Source organism: Herpailurus yagouaroundi, unplaced genomic scaffold, assembly GCF_014898765.1.
Source record: "Herpailurus yagouaroundi ecotype Mexico unplaced genomic scaffold, PumYag 159, whole genome shotgun sequence".
NCBI lineage: Eukaryota > Metazoa > Chordata > Mammalia > Carnivora > Felidae > Herpailurus > Herpailurus yagouaroundi.
The window spans coordinates 30,537,911-30,554,476 of NW_024412400.1; the positions used below are offsets into that span (position 1 = coordinate 30,537,911).

The window sequence follows — 16,566 nt, forward strand, 5'->3', positions numbered from 1 at the left end:
TCACAGGCTCTACCGACTGAACCAGCCAGGAGCACCTGAAAACTCATTTGGGGGCACTTGGGTGGCTCAGTAGGGTAAGCGTCCAGCTTCAGCTCAGGTCATGATCTGGTGGTTCACAGGTTCAGGCCCCACATCGGGCTCTGTGCTGACACCTCGGAGCCTGGAGCCTGCTTCAGATTCTGTGTCTCCCCCTCTCTCTGCTCCTCCCCCACTCATACTCCCTCTGTCTCTCAAAAATAAAACGTTACAAAAAATTTAAAAACTCATTTGGCAGCACAACCTGACCTGAGTTGATCTGAAGCTTTTTGTCATCTTTATCCCATGTAGTGGAACATTTGGTACAGAAATATTGATGCATTTGACTATTGAGTGCTGCCCCCAGACTCCACTGGGGTTTTACATAACACAGATAATATGCACTAGATTATCTATCTAAAGTCCAAAGACTTTTGGATTCTGAAATACATCGGGCCCCCAGGGTTTGTGGGTGGGTCCCACCCACCTCCAGGGACAACTGAGAATGAATGCTCTTGAAAGGCTGCCTGCTGGCAGGTCTCTGGGCAGTCTAGGCTTAAGTAAGAGACCAGAGATGCTCCAAGGGAAAGCTGCAGCTTTTTGTGTGGGTACACCTGGCAGGGAGGGAGCATGATGGTATACCTAGGTGGGGGGAGGGGGCAGGGGTACCCCTGTTGAGGGAGAGTGGGGGTATACCTGGGGAGAGAGAGAGAGAGAGAGTGGGGATGCACCTGGGAGGGAGGGAACAGGGTACACCTGGGGAGGAGGGATCAGAGAGTATAAATCCAGGCTGGTTCCACTGGACTTAGGATGTAAAATTAACAAAGAGGGAGAGAAGCCCTTAGGAAAGCCATTCTTTTGAATTAAATGATATGTTGAAATAGAGCTAATAAGGAAAGCTATTTTTGATGGCAATTTTTTTAAAGGACCCATTCAAGTAGGCCCACCTGGAAAGCCACTCCCCCTCTTTTCAAAACATATTTCAGAAACCTGGGGTGTGACTTTGCTGTCACTTGACTCACCTTTCTTGTCTCCATCAGGTGAGTCCCAGTCCCATAGCCCCTGCAGTGTCCTTGCAGGAGGCTGGAGCTGGAGGATCGACATACATAGATTCATAGTCCCCATTCTCACGGAGGCGCTCCTGAGTTTCCCAGACAGCTGCAGCAGCCGCACAGCCTCGGAAGTATTGGTGTCACCCAGGACGCAGCACCAGGTAAGGAAAGGGGTGACTGCAAAGGAGGGGCCTTTGCAGTCAGAGGCCTTCGTTGGCTCAGACCCTCGGAGCAGCCTGATGAGCAAGGCTGCATAAGTAAATGAAGAAACACACACCCACAGAGTTCTCATAATAAAGGAAGAAACATTTCTGGGGAAATTTTTAAAGACAGAGTTTAATTCGAAAAGAAGTATCTTGTGTGGGGCTTAGGTAAAGAATCCTAAGTGACTTGCATCTTTAAAAAATGGTTTTTAAGTTTATTTATTTATTTTGAGAGAGAGAGAGCATCTGTACTCGAGAGCATGCACATGGGGAAGGGGCAGAGAGAGAGGGAGAGAGAGAATCCCATGCTGACAGTGCGAAGTCCTCCCCAGGGCTTAATCCCATGCATGAACTGAACCATTAGATTGTGACCTGAGCCAAAACCGAGGGTCTGACGCTTAACTGACTGAGCCAACCAAATGCCCCGACTTGCATCTTTAATAATGGTTTTGTCATGGGCACAGAGGATTTTTAGTAAGTTTTTTGTTGATGTCACCAGCAATAGAAGACCTTAATGAGGCTCCAGATAGTGATTCTGTGGGGGTGGGGCACTGTGAACATTCATTTGCAATACTTCCAATAACAAAGAATGCCAAAAGCAGGCCACGCTAGGGTCTCCCACATAGGGCAGTGCTTGTTAGGTAGGAGAGGCTGAGGATCTGGGTCGGGGGCTGGAGTCCTCTTCACAGATATGAAGAACTTCCCAAAGGAGAAGGAATCAAGGAGCCGGGAGGAATGGGCGGAGTCCCCACCTTCTCTCTGACTCCATTAAAGAAAGAATGGCACCTGATGATGGAATGGGCTGTGCTGGGGATTAGTGAGCTCCTCATCACTGAAGGTGCTTATGCAGAGGCTGGCTACTCCTGGACAGGCATGCTGCAGAGGGGGTTCACGCATCAGATGGGGTATCAAAATAGACAAGTTATTCCCATCAGAAAAGACAGGAGAGAGAGGGTTTCCAAATCCCGGGGTGGAGTGGGTAGCAAATGACTGTTGTCTTTTGGAGCCGCTGATCTACCCTCCTCCCCCAAATCTCAGATGAGTGCAGCTGAAGCCAGTGGGCAAGCATGTCCCTCCAGCTGTTGGGGAGGACAGGTTGAGGACCTGATGCTCTCACCTGGGGTACTGGGAGCAACAACAAATATTTGGATGGTTGTAATGGACTAGAGAAATACTGGGCCAGAGCTTCCTGGGAGGATTTCAGCCCAGAAGGGCAAGCTGAGCTCAAGTGTGCAAAAAAGCAGACTTTCCAAGGTGGCTGTTCTTCTCTGTGCAAGCAGAACCCCAAACCCCCTGAAACCACCTCACATGGTTATGGGGAAGCTTCTGGTTTGTAGGTGATAGAACACAAGACTGTGGGGTGAGCAAGTATTTAAAACCAGGAGATTGGGTGCCTAGGTGGCTCAGTTGGTGAGCAGCCGGCTCTTGATTTCGGCTCAAGTCATGATCTCACTGACAACACAGAGCCTGCTTGGGATCCTCTCTCTCCCTTTCTCTCTGCCCTTCCCTCGCTCATGTGTGCTCTCTCTCTCTCTATCAAAAATAAATAAACATTTGAAAAAAATAAATAAAATCAGGAGAAATGTGGAACTATCTAATTTATGTCTATCTCTCCTTGCCTGTCTCCATGCTCAGCACTACCCAACAGAACTTTCTGCAATGATGGAAATGTTCTTTGTTGTCCAATAAGATAGCCATGAGCCACAGGTGGCTATTAAACACTTGCAACATGGCTAGTGTGAATGAGGAACTGAATTCTTTCTTTTATTTAATTTTTAGTGATGTAATCTAAATAGCCACATGTAGCTAAAGTCCACTGTGTTGTATAGAACGACAGTGGACTATTCTTTGAGAGCTGAAATTGAATTTTTAAAAATATTTGTATCTTCAGCCCCTTTTAGAATGCCCATAAGTAGATATTCAATAAATAAACAGTGAATGAAGATGAAGAAGTTCTGGAGTTTCTAGAGAGGGAATGGTTGAAATCCAAAGTCGAAAGGGCTATTTTTAGTAGATTAATGGAGACAGAAAAGCACAGAGAATTGTCTGGATCGTCCGCAGTTCTGTTCTTCTCAATGGCCTTGGGAATTTCTGCCATTTTTACCCCAGTTCAAACCATTTTGATGAATGCACACAAATGTGTAACCACCACCAAAATCGAGCTGTAGAACATTTTCATCACCACAAAAAGCCCCCTTGTACCTGGCGCTGGTCTTGTGGGTGTACAGCCTTGCTCTCACATGGGGGTTTGTGCTTGGTGGGGCCCCACGCTCGCTTTATTGCTCCGCTGCTACTGCCTTGAAATTCTTAATTTTTGAATGAGGGGCACCCTGTTTTCATTTTGCAGTGGGCCCTGAAAATTCTGTAGCCTGTCCAGCTAGTACTTCTTTCAACCATCCTGACCCCAGGCAGCCATGGATCTGCTTAGTTGCTGTAGGTTAAATATGTCCTTTTTAGGGTTTCATATAAAATGGACTCGTAAGTATGCGCTTCTTCGAGTCTGTTCTTTTAGTTAGAACAATGCTCTTGAGATTCGGTGTGTGTGTGTGTGTGTGTGTGTGTGTGTGTGTGTGTGTGTGTGGTTTGCAGTAGTTTGTACCTTTTTTATTGTTGAGTAGTATTCTAGTGTGTATATACCACATAAGTTTATCACTCATTTGTTGATGGACATTTAGGTTGTTTACAGTATTTGTCTCTTATGAACAGAGGTGTTATAAACTCGTGTGCACAAGTATTTGTGTGGACATAGATTTTCATTTCTCTTGGGTGAATACCTGGGGATGGGACTTCCGAATCATAGGATAAGTGTATGACTAACTTTCAGAAACTCTCAAATTGTTTTCCAGAGTGTTTGTACCAGTGAACATTCCTACCAGCAATGTATGAGTTACAGACACTCTCTGTTTCTTTTAGCACCTTGTATTGTCCATTTCTTAATTTGAGCCACTCTAATTGGTAGGTTGTAGGTCTTATTATGGTTTTACTCTGCATTTCCCTGGTATAATGATATTGAACATTATTTCATGTGTTTTTAACCATTTATGTATCTTCTTTTGTGGTTTCTGTCCAAGCTTTTGCCCATATTTGTTTGTTTTTTTACTGCAGAGTTTTAAAATATATTCTGGATATAGGCATTTTGTCAGATGCACGTGTATGTGTGTGTGTGTGTAGTAATCAGATATATTTTCTCCTATTCTGTGGATTGCCTTGTTATTTTAATAGTGTCTTTTATTTTTTTTATTTTTTTTCAACGTTTATTTATTTTTGGGACAGAGAGAGACAGAGCATGAACGGGGGAGGGACAGAGAGAGAGGGAGACACAGAATCAGAAACAGGGTGCAGGCTCTGAGCCATCAGCCCAGAGCCTGACGCGGGGCTCGAACTCACGGACCGCGAGATCGTGACCTGGCTGAAGTCGGAGGCTTAACCGACTGCGCCACCCAGGCGCCCCGTTAGTGTCTTTTATTTTTTTATTATTTTAAAGTATGTATGTACGTATGTATGTATGTGTTTATTTATTTAGAGACAGTGGGAGAATCCCAGGCAGGCTCTGCGCAGAGCCTGATGTGGGACTCAAACCCACGAACCGTGAGGTTATGACCTGAGCTGAAACCATGAGTCAGATGCTTAATCGACTGAGTCCCCCATTGCCCCCTTAATAGTGTCTTTTAAAAATAGAAGTATTTTTAACTTTGATGAAGTCTAATTTAATATCTTTATCTTTCATGGTTTGTGCTTTTGGTATCCTGAGAAATTTTGCTTACCCCAAGATTATAAAAATTTGCTATTAAGTTTTCTTTTAGAAGTTTTATTCTTTACCTTTAGGTCTATGATACTTTTTGAGTCAATTTTTTGTGTATTGTATGAGATAAGAGTAAAGGTTCTTTGCTCTTCCACCTTCTCTCTATTTCTCTCTCTCTTTCCTTACCATACCTGGTTGTTCCAGCACCATTCTTCCAAAATTCCCTTGCACCATTGAATCGCCTTTTCACTTCTGTCAAAAAACAATGGCCACATATGTGTGGATCCATTTCTGGATTCTCTGTTTGGAACACACTGATTTATGTGTTCAATCCTGATGCTAATACCACCTTGTCTTGATAATTATAATATTTAGTAAGTCTTTTTTTTTTAATTTTTTTTTTCAACGTTTATTTATTTTTGGGACAGAGAGAGACAGAGCATGAACGGGGGAGGGGCAGAGAGAGAGGGAGACACAGAATCGGAAACAGGCTCCAGGCTCTGAGCCATCAGCCCAGAGCCTGACGCGGGGCTCGAACTCCCAGACCGCGAGATCGTGACCTGGCTGAAGTCAGATGCTTAACCGACTGCGCCACCCAGGTGCCCCAATATTTAGTAAGTCTTGAAATCAGGTAGGATAAATACCCCATATTTGTTGTTTATAAAAATTGTAACAATTTTAGACTCTTAGCAGTCCCATATAAATTATAGAGTCTCACACTGACTATAGATCAATCTGGGGAGAATGGATTTCTTAACAGTACTGAGTCTTCCAATTCATATGCTCCCTCTCCATTTATTTGGATCTTCCTCCATTTTTGTCAGTAATGTTTTGTAGTTCTCAGTGCATGAGTCTTGCATATTTTTGTGGTTAAATTTATTTCTAAATATATAACACTTTTTTGATGGTATTGTAAATGGTATTATAACATTTCTAATTGTTCATTGCTGCTATATAGAAATAATAGAAATATTTGATTTTTGCATACTGACTTTGTATTGTGTGATCTAGAACTTATTTCTATTAGCATCTTTGTAGATTCACTGGGATTTTCTACACACACAATCCTGTTATCGGAGTATAAATACAGTTTTCTAAAATTTTTTGTTAATTTTGTATTGTGGCAAACTATACATAACATAAAATTTACCATTTTAATCATTATTGCGCATACAGTTTTGTGGCATTAAGTGCATTCACATTGTTGTACAACCATCACCACCCATCATCTCCAGAACTTTTTAATCTTGCTCAACTGAAACTCTATACACATTAAGCAATATAGTTTTACTTCTTACTTTCCAATCTGTATGCCTTTTATTTCTTTTGTCACTGGCTAGGAGGTCCTGTACAATGCTGGACAGAAGTGGTGAGAGCTCACAAAAATGTGAGCTTGTCTCTGATCTTAGGTAGAAAGCAGTCCTTCTTTTACTGCAGGTTTTTCATTGATGCCAGTTGAGGCTTTCCTCTCTGTTCCTAGTTGGTTGAGTGCTTTCACCACAAATAGGTGTGGAATTCCATCAGATGTTTTTGTTTGTTTTTTTTTTTTTTTTGTCCATTTGTTTTTCATTTCCTGAGATGATCATGTAGTTTTTCTCTTTTATGCCATTAATGTGGTGAATTGTATTGGTTGATTTTCAAATGTCAGCTTTCCATTCTTGAGAGAAACCCTACTTGTTCATAATTCATTATCCATTTTAAATATTGCTGAACTCTCTTTGCTAACATTTTGTTAGATTTTTGCGTCTGTAGTTTTCTTTTCTTATAATAGCTTTGCCTGGTTTGGGTAACAAGGTAACACTGCCCTCATAAAGCAAGTTGGGAAATGTTCCTTTTTCTCTTTTATGAAAGAATTTATGTAATATTAGTATTATTTCTTTCTGAGATGTTCAAAAGAATTAGTGATGCCATTAAGGCCTGGTGTTTTCTTTATGGGAAGAAGTTTTTTTTTTTACAAATTCCATCTCTTTAGTAAGCATATGGCTAGTCAGATGTTTTATTTCTTCTTTTTCAGTTTTGGTAAATTGTATTTTTCAAATAATTTGTCTATTTCATTGACGTTCTCAAATTTACTACCATTGGGTTGTTCATGATATTCCCTTTTATCTTTTAATATCTGTAACATCTGTAGTGATGTGCCCTGTTTCACTCCTGATAGTGGCCATTTGTGTCTTTTGTCTTTTCTTCTTGATCAATCTAGCTAACAATTCATTAATTTTATTCATCTTTTAAAAAAACTAGAGGTTTTAAAAAATTATGTTCTTATTGTTAGTCCATTTTTACTTAATTTTATTCTTTGTGCTTTAGGTTTAATTTTATCTTCATTTTTTAGCTTTTTAAGGGGAAGCTTCGATAATTGATTTTAAACTTTTCTTATTTTCTAATGTAAGTATATAAAACTCCTAATTGTTCTCTAAGTACTGCTCTAGCTGCATTGCACAAATTTTGATATGTTTTCATCCACTTCAAAATATCCTCATGATTCCTTCTTTGACCCATAGATTACTAAGAATTTTTTTTCTTAATTTCCAAATATTTGGGGATTTTTTTTTTTGGTGTCAATGTCTAATTTAATTTTGAGTGGGCAGAGCACATATAATTCAATATTTGTATATGTTGATACTTGTTTATGGCCCAGAATATGGTCTATCTTGGTGAATGTGCCCTGTGCATTGGAAAAGAGTATGTGTTCTGTTGTTTTAGGTGGAGTGTTCCATAAATGTTAATGAGATCATGTTGGTTGATTATTGTTCAAATCTCCTATATATTAGCTGGCTTTCTGTCTACTTGCTGTATAAATTAATGAGAGGAGTGTTGGGATATCCAGCTATAATTGTGGATGAAGTCTATTTCTCATTCCAGTTCTGTTGTTTCATGTTTCATGCATTTTGAAATTTTGTTGTTAGGTATACAAATGTCTAGGATTGTTATGTCCTCTTTGTGAATTGACTCTTTTGTCATTATGAAATGTTCATATTTATCTTGGGTAATGTTTTTATAACTACAGTCTACTTCATCTAGTGTAGAACTGTGTTAGCCTTTCAGTGTTTGCATGGTGTGTGCTTTTCTATAAAAGATCTTTTCACTTTCACCTTTTCTGTGTCTTTATCATTAAAGTGGGTTTCTTTTTTTTTTTTTAATTTTTTTTTCAATGTTTATTTATTTTTGGGACAGAGAGAGACAGAGCATGAACGGGGGAGGGGCAGAGAGAGAGGGAGACACAGAATCAGAAGCAGGCTCCAGGCTCCGAGCCATCAGCCCAGAGCCCGATGCGGGGCTCGAACTCACGGACCGCGAGATCGTGACCTGGCTGAAGTCGGACGCTTAACCGACTGCGCCACCCAGGCGCCCCTAAAGTGGGTTTCTTAAAAATAGCATATAGTTGAGTCTGTTTTTTTAATTGAATTGATACTTTGTTTTATCTCCACTTTAGTTCTTAGCTATATGTCTGTCTTATTTTTTAATGGTTACAATAGGATTTAGAATTATATATATACATTTCAATAATATATATCATTTCAGGTACAATATAGAACTTTATGACGACATACCTGAAGCCTCTAATCCTTTGTTCTATTGTTATCATACAGCTTCTGTTATAAATCCCCTAATATATTGTTACTATTTTTTTCTTTCAACAGTTAACTTTTGAATAAATTTCTTAAAGGAAAAAAATCTTACATATGTATTCATTTATTTACTATTTCAGGTACATTTCATTCCCTTATGTAGGCACAAGATTCCGCAGAGACTTTTTCCTTTAGCCTGAAAAAGTTCTATTTATATTTCTAAAAATTTCCCATTTGTATTTTTAAGAAATATTATTTTGTACAATAGGTCTGTTTATAATAAATTATTTCAGCTTTTGTTGTCTGAAAACATCTTTACTACACTTTCAGTTTTGAAGCATATTTTCACTTCTTACAGAATTCTAGATTAATTTGTTTTTCCTTTCAACATTTTAAAGATGTCACTCCATTGTCTTCTTGGTTGCATTTTTTTTTTCTGATGATAAATCTATGATAATTCTCATTTTGTTTCCTTTATGTTGTATGTCTCTTTTTTTTTCTCTATCTGCCTTTAAGTTTTTCTCCTTATCTTTGGTTTCAGCTATATGCCCTCATGTAGTTTTATTTGTGTACACCCTTCTTGGGATTAGTTGAGTTTCTAATTAGATATGTGGTTTGAAAATGTTATCAAATTCAGAAACTTTTCAGATATTACTTCTGCAAATAATTTTCTGCTCCCCTTATGCATATGTTCAATTACTTGACATGTTTCCGTGGTTCACTCATGGTGTCCATGGTTCCAGGTTGTATTCATTTTTTTTTTCCTCTATGTGTCAACTTAGAGAATTTCTTTTGTTATATCTTCAAATTCATTTGCCTTTTCTTCTGTGGTGTTTATTCTCCTGGTAATTCCATCCACTAAACTTTTCATTTCAGATATTGTTTATTTTTTTATCCCTAGAGTTTCTGTTTTCTTTTATATATTCTGTTTTTTTCTCTGTATTTCTATTTATATTAACGTATTTATAATACTGTTTTAAGACACCTGTTTGCTTATTTCAAAATCTTTGTCATTTCTGGGTATGTTTCTATTGACTGATTTTTTTTCCTAGTTATGGATCATGTTTGCCTGCATCTTTGTATGTCTAGAAATTTTTTGTTGGGTTCTAGGCATTGTGACAGTTAGTTTTTTGAGGGGATGATTTTTGTTTTTCTCTTTAAAGAATATTGTACTTTGTTTTGGCATACACTTAAGGAATTTAAGCTCAATTTTTTGAAGGTTTGCTTTTAAGCTTTGTTAAAGCAGATCTAGAGTAGCTTTCACTTTGGGTATATTTTAGTGCTTCTACTAAGATGTAACACTTCTAGGTTACTGAGTGCTCCAGGTGTCCAATGAGATACTTCCTCTCTGGTTGGAGCTCTGCTATCTCACAGCTGTGTGTAAGCTTTAGAGGTTGTTCTGCAGATTCCTAGTGCTTCTTTGCATAGCCTCTTGGAGTTTTACCCGAGCATCCACAGAAGTTTTCAACAATAGACTCAATGAGACCTCTGTGTGGATTTCTGGAATTCTTTCTCTGCATAGTTCTTTCCTCTCCAGTACTCTGCCCAATGGATTCCAGCTGCTTCTGCCTCTCTGAACTCTGATCTTGGCTTAACTTGGCAAACTTGTAATGCTATGCTTGTGTTTTTTCTTTTGCACCACTGTCTGGAAAAGTGGCTCCTGGCAGAAAGCCAGGGCAATTGTAAGCCCTGATCATAGTCCTGTTTTGCTTGTTGTCCAGTATTTGGAAACAGCTGTTTCATATATTTTGTCCAATTTTCTCATGTTTTATGGTGGGAAGACAAGTCTGGTACTGGTTACTTTATCATGACTAGAAGGGAAAGATTTTTTTTTTTTTAAAGATTACATTCTCAGCAGTGATGACTCTAAATATTTTTCATAGAGTCACATACCAAGGGACTTTGGGAACTGGAAAGAATTTCATAGAATCTGAGGTGTAGAGATCTAACAGTGGTAGCAGAAGTGGAAACAAGACCCAGGAAAAGGATCTCAGCAGAAAATCTGACAGTTCAGGCTAGAACAATTATAATTTCTGGTGTGTGGGCTAAGAATAGGATGGGAAAATAACTTAAGCATTTTCTTTTTTTATGTTTATTTATTTTTGAGAGACAGAGACAGAGTGTGAGCAGAGGAGCAGAGTGTGAGAGAGAGGGAGACACAGAATCTGAAGCAGGCTCCAGGCCCCGAGCTGTCAGCATAGAGCCTGACACGGGACTCGAACTCCCAAACCATGAGATCATGACCTGAGCCGAAGTCAGACGCTCAACTGACTGAGCCACCAGGCGCCCCTAAACATTTTTGATTTAAACATTATTTGCTTCTTTTTGAAGCAGGGAACCCAATATGAGATGGACCAGGGACTTTTCTTCTAAGAACTGGAACTTAACCTTGGCTACCTGTTAGAATATCAAGAGAGCTTTTACAAATGCTGACACTTAGGCTGTACTGAAAAAATAAGTCAGTCTCTGGAGTGGGCCCAGACATCTGTAGTTTTTGAAACTCCTTAGGTAATGGCAGTGTGTTGCCAAGGATGAAAATCACTGCTCCAAGGTTCTGCACAGCCAGCCTGGGGGCTGCAGATCTTTTTTCCTTGGGAAGTTGTATCAAGTGCTCTCACTGTATCACTGTATCAGATGTGTATCTCACCTACTCATCACCACCTTCCTTTATTTTCCCAGGCATCTTCTCACCTTGCCCTTGTTCTACTCAGAATCTCTGGCAACTGTTCGAGGTCTTCTGCTTATACTTCCAGATGACAATCCTCCTTTGGGGTGATGAAAGAGGCCTGGGAAGTCCCTTCCTATTTACCGCGGAAGCATGGTCTTGTCTCCTGGGAATAGAATCCATAGCCTTTCTGTGATGGAAAGTGCCATGGGTCAGAGGTCCCACCGTGCCACCAACTCTCAGAGTGACAGGGGTCAGTTGCTTCTTTTGTATGCACCCAATTTCCCCTTCTGTAAAATTAAGGGACCGAGATGCATAGTCCTCTGTCTCTGATAGTCTGGACAAGTGAAGGCAGCCTTGTGTTCCTTTGAGAAGGCTCCAAAACTAAGCTCTAGACTTCTCCTCAAAGATGTGTAATGTCTGCTTGGTGTTGCCTCTAACCTCCCCTCACCTGAGTGTGCCCAACTATGAGGAACAAGTTGGAAATGGAGAACTTTGGTGCTGAGAAGATGTCAGGTAGATTGTTAGATGTATAACAAAGTATGCAGTGGAATTAGACATTAGCAGGGCTTTTTATTTTCCTTTAAAGCTGATAAAAATGACTACTTTGAAAGGGCCATGTTATGGGCAGACTAAATGTATATTTTGAAAGAGACCACTCAGTACTTCCACTGGTCATATGGGAAGAGAAAGACCTTCTTTCTCTGGGCTGAGGGTGTTGTGTGTCATGGAGATTCCTGGGGATTGGGTCAGGTGAGGGTGGACAGCCAGATGAAGGATGCCCCAAGAGGACCCTATCTTTGGAAGATACCTGGGAACCAGGAGAAATGAGCATCACAAGGGATTCTGCAGAAAGGCTGAGCCTGGGAGCTCTCCGAGGAGATGTGTGGAGCAGCAGTGGAGGAGAGATTCCTGCTCGTGGAAAAAGGGGCCGATGGGAGAGCCAGGTCTTCAGGCAGAGGACCCCACAGCAGTGCTCTGGCAGGGCTCAGCCCAGCCACCAGTAGAGAGATGCCCTCACAAAGACATTGGGCAGAGCCAGCAGCACTACTGTGGCCAAAGACGAGTGAGGAGCCTGTCTGGAAGCTTGTCTGAAGCCTGGCTCCAGAGCCCACGAAGGATGGCACTTGGGAACACCCTACAAACATCAGGGAGCAGACCTTCAGAGAGAGACCGGATTCCCTGCATTGAGAGGGCAAGGGCTGGGGTAGAACAGGAAGTGGTCCTTCCTTTACAACTAGAGGGCTGGCAAGACTGGAGTCGTGAGAGCTGCTCCTCATAGCATTTACTCTGCAGCACACAGAGATACTGCGCAGAACAGGGCAAAGAGGCGATTACAAGAGCAAAATGTACAGGATCAGTACTTCTGGTATATTTACGGAACTGCTGCTGTGGTTATCATCATTGCTAATGATCCATCATGGGAATGTTTTCATGACCTGTGGCCCAATTTACATGGATCCTTTTGTTGACTTCTGCTTCATAACTAGGATACCATCGTCCAGGCCTGTCTTTCACATTTGTTGAGCCCAGGCCAACAGTGCAAATGGAGGCCAACATACTTAAATATTATAAATTCAGCTAACAGCAGTATGAATTATTTAGTATTGCAAAATGCTCCTTAGCCACCATACATATGCAACTGGTATGAATGCAGCACTAATTAGTGACAGCACCTGGAACACACATGGGATCACAAAGAGAAGCAAAAAGTGGATGCTCAGCACTAGTGGGAAATTATATTCTGTTGTGCAAGAATCTATTGTATTCATGCTCTCTGAGAGCAAGGATTGGGTAAATCCATTGTGTTTCTTTATCTCAGCACACTGCCCACCTCCCAAGCTGCCTGCCTTTAGCCATCAGCAATCACCTTTGTTTTGAGACTACAGAACAAAGGGTTTGGAATTGTTTGCGGGGGCAGGGGGCTCTCAGTGGTGCTCATCAAGAAGGTAGATGTTTACTTAGGTTTTGTGCTTGTAATGTGTAGGGTGCTCAAAAGCATGGAGTCACTTTGTTGGGTCAGCATTATTTTATTTCATTTTATTTCAGTTTTGACTTTAGATACAGAAATTTTAGTTCAACATACTCCTCGTTTCATGGTACAACGCAAACTTCAGTGTGTCCAAGGGCCTCTTAATACTGAATGTGAAATTCAGAGCTAGTTTTTCAGAGAACTATCAAATTAGCCTAAATGCACTGCTAAGATGATGGTTTGCATCTATTTAGAGAAATTCGACTTAAAATTAATTTAAGACAGATTCAGTTTAACTCTTAGTTGTTTTTTTTTTTTTTTGTCGAAACAGGTTTCAGGTTTTTTCTTTAATATCAGATAATAAGTGATTGAGGATCAGAAGGATCAATACCACTGGATGTAGATAAGTGTGTATAGAGGCAGGTGTCTAGGTCCCCATGAGGAAAATACAGGGAACCAAGGAAAAGGTGCCAGACTTGTGGGCTGGGCTGCCTGTGTGTGCGGAGCATGTGGCACAGCTCATCCTTCATCTCCATCACTGGCTTGACCATTGTGGCTATCCTGGAAGTCAGCCACTTCTGGTCTCCCTGGCCAGCACGCATGGGCCTTCCAATCCCTGTGTTTCCTGCCCCCAGCTGTCCATTCAGCCATTGTAGCTAGGCACCATTTGAGCCTTGACAGGGTTTCTGGTATCCCCTCAAACCCCAGGGGCCTGCATGCCCTGTGTGCCCACCTCCCCAATCTTATCCCTACTGTCTTTCCTGGAGGCGAAGGCCCTGCTTGTGGAAGTTCTCCCTTGGCTGTCAACTGCAGCAGTGGAGAATGTCCCTACGAGTGAGAGCACTATCACAAGCTGGCCTTGGGTGGCAGCCATGGGAGTGTGCAGCTCACCTTCCCTTCAGGAGGGAGCCAGTCAATAGGAGCTTCCAGCTGTAGCGCCCTCAGGATCTGTGTCTGTGTTTGAACCATGGCCATACTTTCCCAGGCAGCAACAACCAATGACTATGTCCAGTGGAGGCACTAGGACCTGACAATATCTGTCCAGTGCAGGACTCCTCTAATGACCAATCTGTGTTCTAGAGCTCCCAATTAGGCTGGCCAAGATTATCCTGGGGCTGTACAGCTCTGAGGCTCTTCCTATTTAATTTTCCTTCCACTCATCTCCTTTCACAGTGATCAGAAATGCATTGTGGTCTGAAGGCTCTCGCTGCCAACTCCTGTTCATTCCTGCCTGTTCTCCTTCACAGTCATCTCCCCAAGTGAATCTCTTGCACTGCCAACTCTATCTCAACATCTGCTTCCTGGAGGATCTGAACAGACATAACTTGTGAGAAAGTCTGTGTTAGAGAAACCATATGTGGCTTTTCAGCTGTTGGCAGAGAAGGAGAAAAATGCTTTAAGGGAAGGGTGAGCCAACAGTGGCCTTCCCAGAACCACTTGCCTATAAGAACATGGCTTGAACAGAAAATAAAATGGAGAAAATGTGGGGGCCCCTTGATTTCTGTGTTTTCCTGGGTGTAGACTCTTTTCTGTACAAAGTATAGGAAGTTTGGGATCCAGGTCTCATACTCATCTCCTTCCTTTGCCATCATCCTCTTCCTCTCCATCCTCCCCACCACCTGCAAGGGCTTTCAACAGGTGGGGTGCAACAGGGAAGAAACTGGCACTGAGGCCCTCTTTTCATTTGGCCAAACTTCCTACATATAAATTTATATGTGTTGTTAATTTCTTGTGCAAATATCTCTTAATTGTCTGGCTTCCTCTATAGAATGTAAGCCCTATAAGCAAAGGGACCTTGTCTATCCCATTTTCAGCATTGATTCCCTAGAACCAAAAAATAGTGTCTGAAACATAACAGCTACTCAGTAATATTGGTTGATGAATAAATGAGTGAGTGAATGGAGGGTGGTCCATATTTTTGTGCTTCCAGCAGCTAAAAAAGCAAACCAAGAAATTAAATGTGTCTCAATAGTTTAGTATGCTAGCCAAAAATTAGATCTCCCATGGCCACCTTTCTAATGCATATGGTCCCTGGCGTGTATCTATTCACGCCCTTACTCCATCACTGAGCAATCTCTCTCTCCCAAATAGTGGCCCCACTGCTGGAGATGCCATTCTTGTATTCAAGATGCTTTAAAAAAATTCCTCGTAAGAAGCCTGTTCCCCAACCCCCTGTACTCAGACTTCCCCAGAATGCTAAAGCCAGTTCTGTCTGTGTTGGCCAACATGTTTAGGGTGCCCCGCAATTGCTCCCAACTCAGGAAAGCATGTTAGATGACATTCCACAGGGTGCTCCTCCCATCTTCTTTCATTTAAATAATTACAAGTCTCTTCTCCTGAAAGAAGTTCCCCATGGGGCAAAGTCCTTTGGAAGGTGATCCAAGCCTGGTTTTGCTGATGTGCACTCAGACTTTAAAAACCATCCTCTATCAATTATCTCAGGCACTGGAGATGCCAATAAGTAATTATTTGTCTAAACCAAGAGGAAAAACAATAGACACACTCAAGAGTTGAGTTTCACTCAAGACTCACTGGGCTTTCAGAGTGGAGGAGGGAAGGCTCTGTGTATGCTTATCTTCACCAAGGACCAAAGGAGACAATGGGTTGAAAGGGCAGTGAGTCCCAATGACTGCTGAGCAGTAGCTCCTTTTTTATTTTTATTATTATTTTTTAATGTTTATTTACTTTTGAGAGAGAGAAAGAGAGACAGAGACAGAGACAGAGACAGAGCGTGAGTGGTGGAGGGGCAGAGAGAGAGAGGGAGACCGAATCAGAAGCTGCCTCCAGGCCCTGAGCTGTCAGCACGGAGCCCATCGTGGGGCTTGAACTCACAAACTGCGAGATCATGACCTGAGCTGAAGTCAGATGCTTAACCGACTGAACCACCCAGGTGCCCCACTAGTAGCTCGTTTTTTAAAAAATAAGGTTAGCTCACTCTTTCGAGTATATTAGACGTGCTCACGGAAGAGGCTGGGCTCTGGATAAAGTCCTGTATTCCCTTCTGGTCACCACACTATAGTAAGCCAATTCAAGGGCAAGTTGCCATACCAGGGACAAGTCCTTTCAACAAGAGTCTCTGTCTACCCCAGTCATTCACTTACTCTGTCTTCCAGAAAACATTATATTATATAGAAGAAAATCTCTCCAAGATCAAGGTGACAATAAGTAGGTTTACTCAACTATTTTTTATTTATTCCAGAAACATTCATGACATGTGAACCGCATGCTAGGAATTGTTCTAGAAGCTGAGGATGTGTCAATGAACAAAACAGGCAAGGTCCCTGCTCTCACAGAGCTTATTCTTTAATGGAAAGGAAAGCTGCAAATAAATAAGAAGACAATTTCCAA

General features: G+C 41.5%; 1 long non-coding RNA gene across 1 annotated transcript; it reads left to right on the plus strand.

Annotated features, from left to right (window-relative positions):
- Positions 1–27: 27 nt before the first annotated feature.
- On the plus strand, positions 28–15,121 carry LOC121033702 (uncharacterized). The gene is made up of 3 exons (XR_005792075.1): positions 28–74; positions 1,056–1,228; positions 11,261–15,121. It is a non-coding gene; the product is annotated as an uncharacterized LOC121033702 (long non-coding RNA).
- Positions 15,122–16,566: the final 1,445 nt, after the last annotated feature.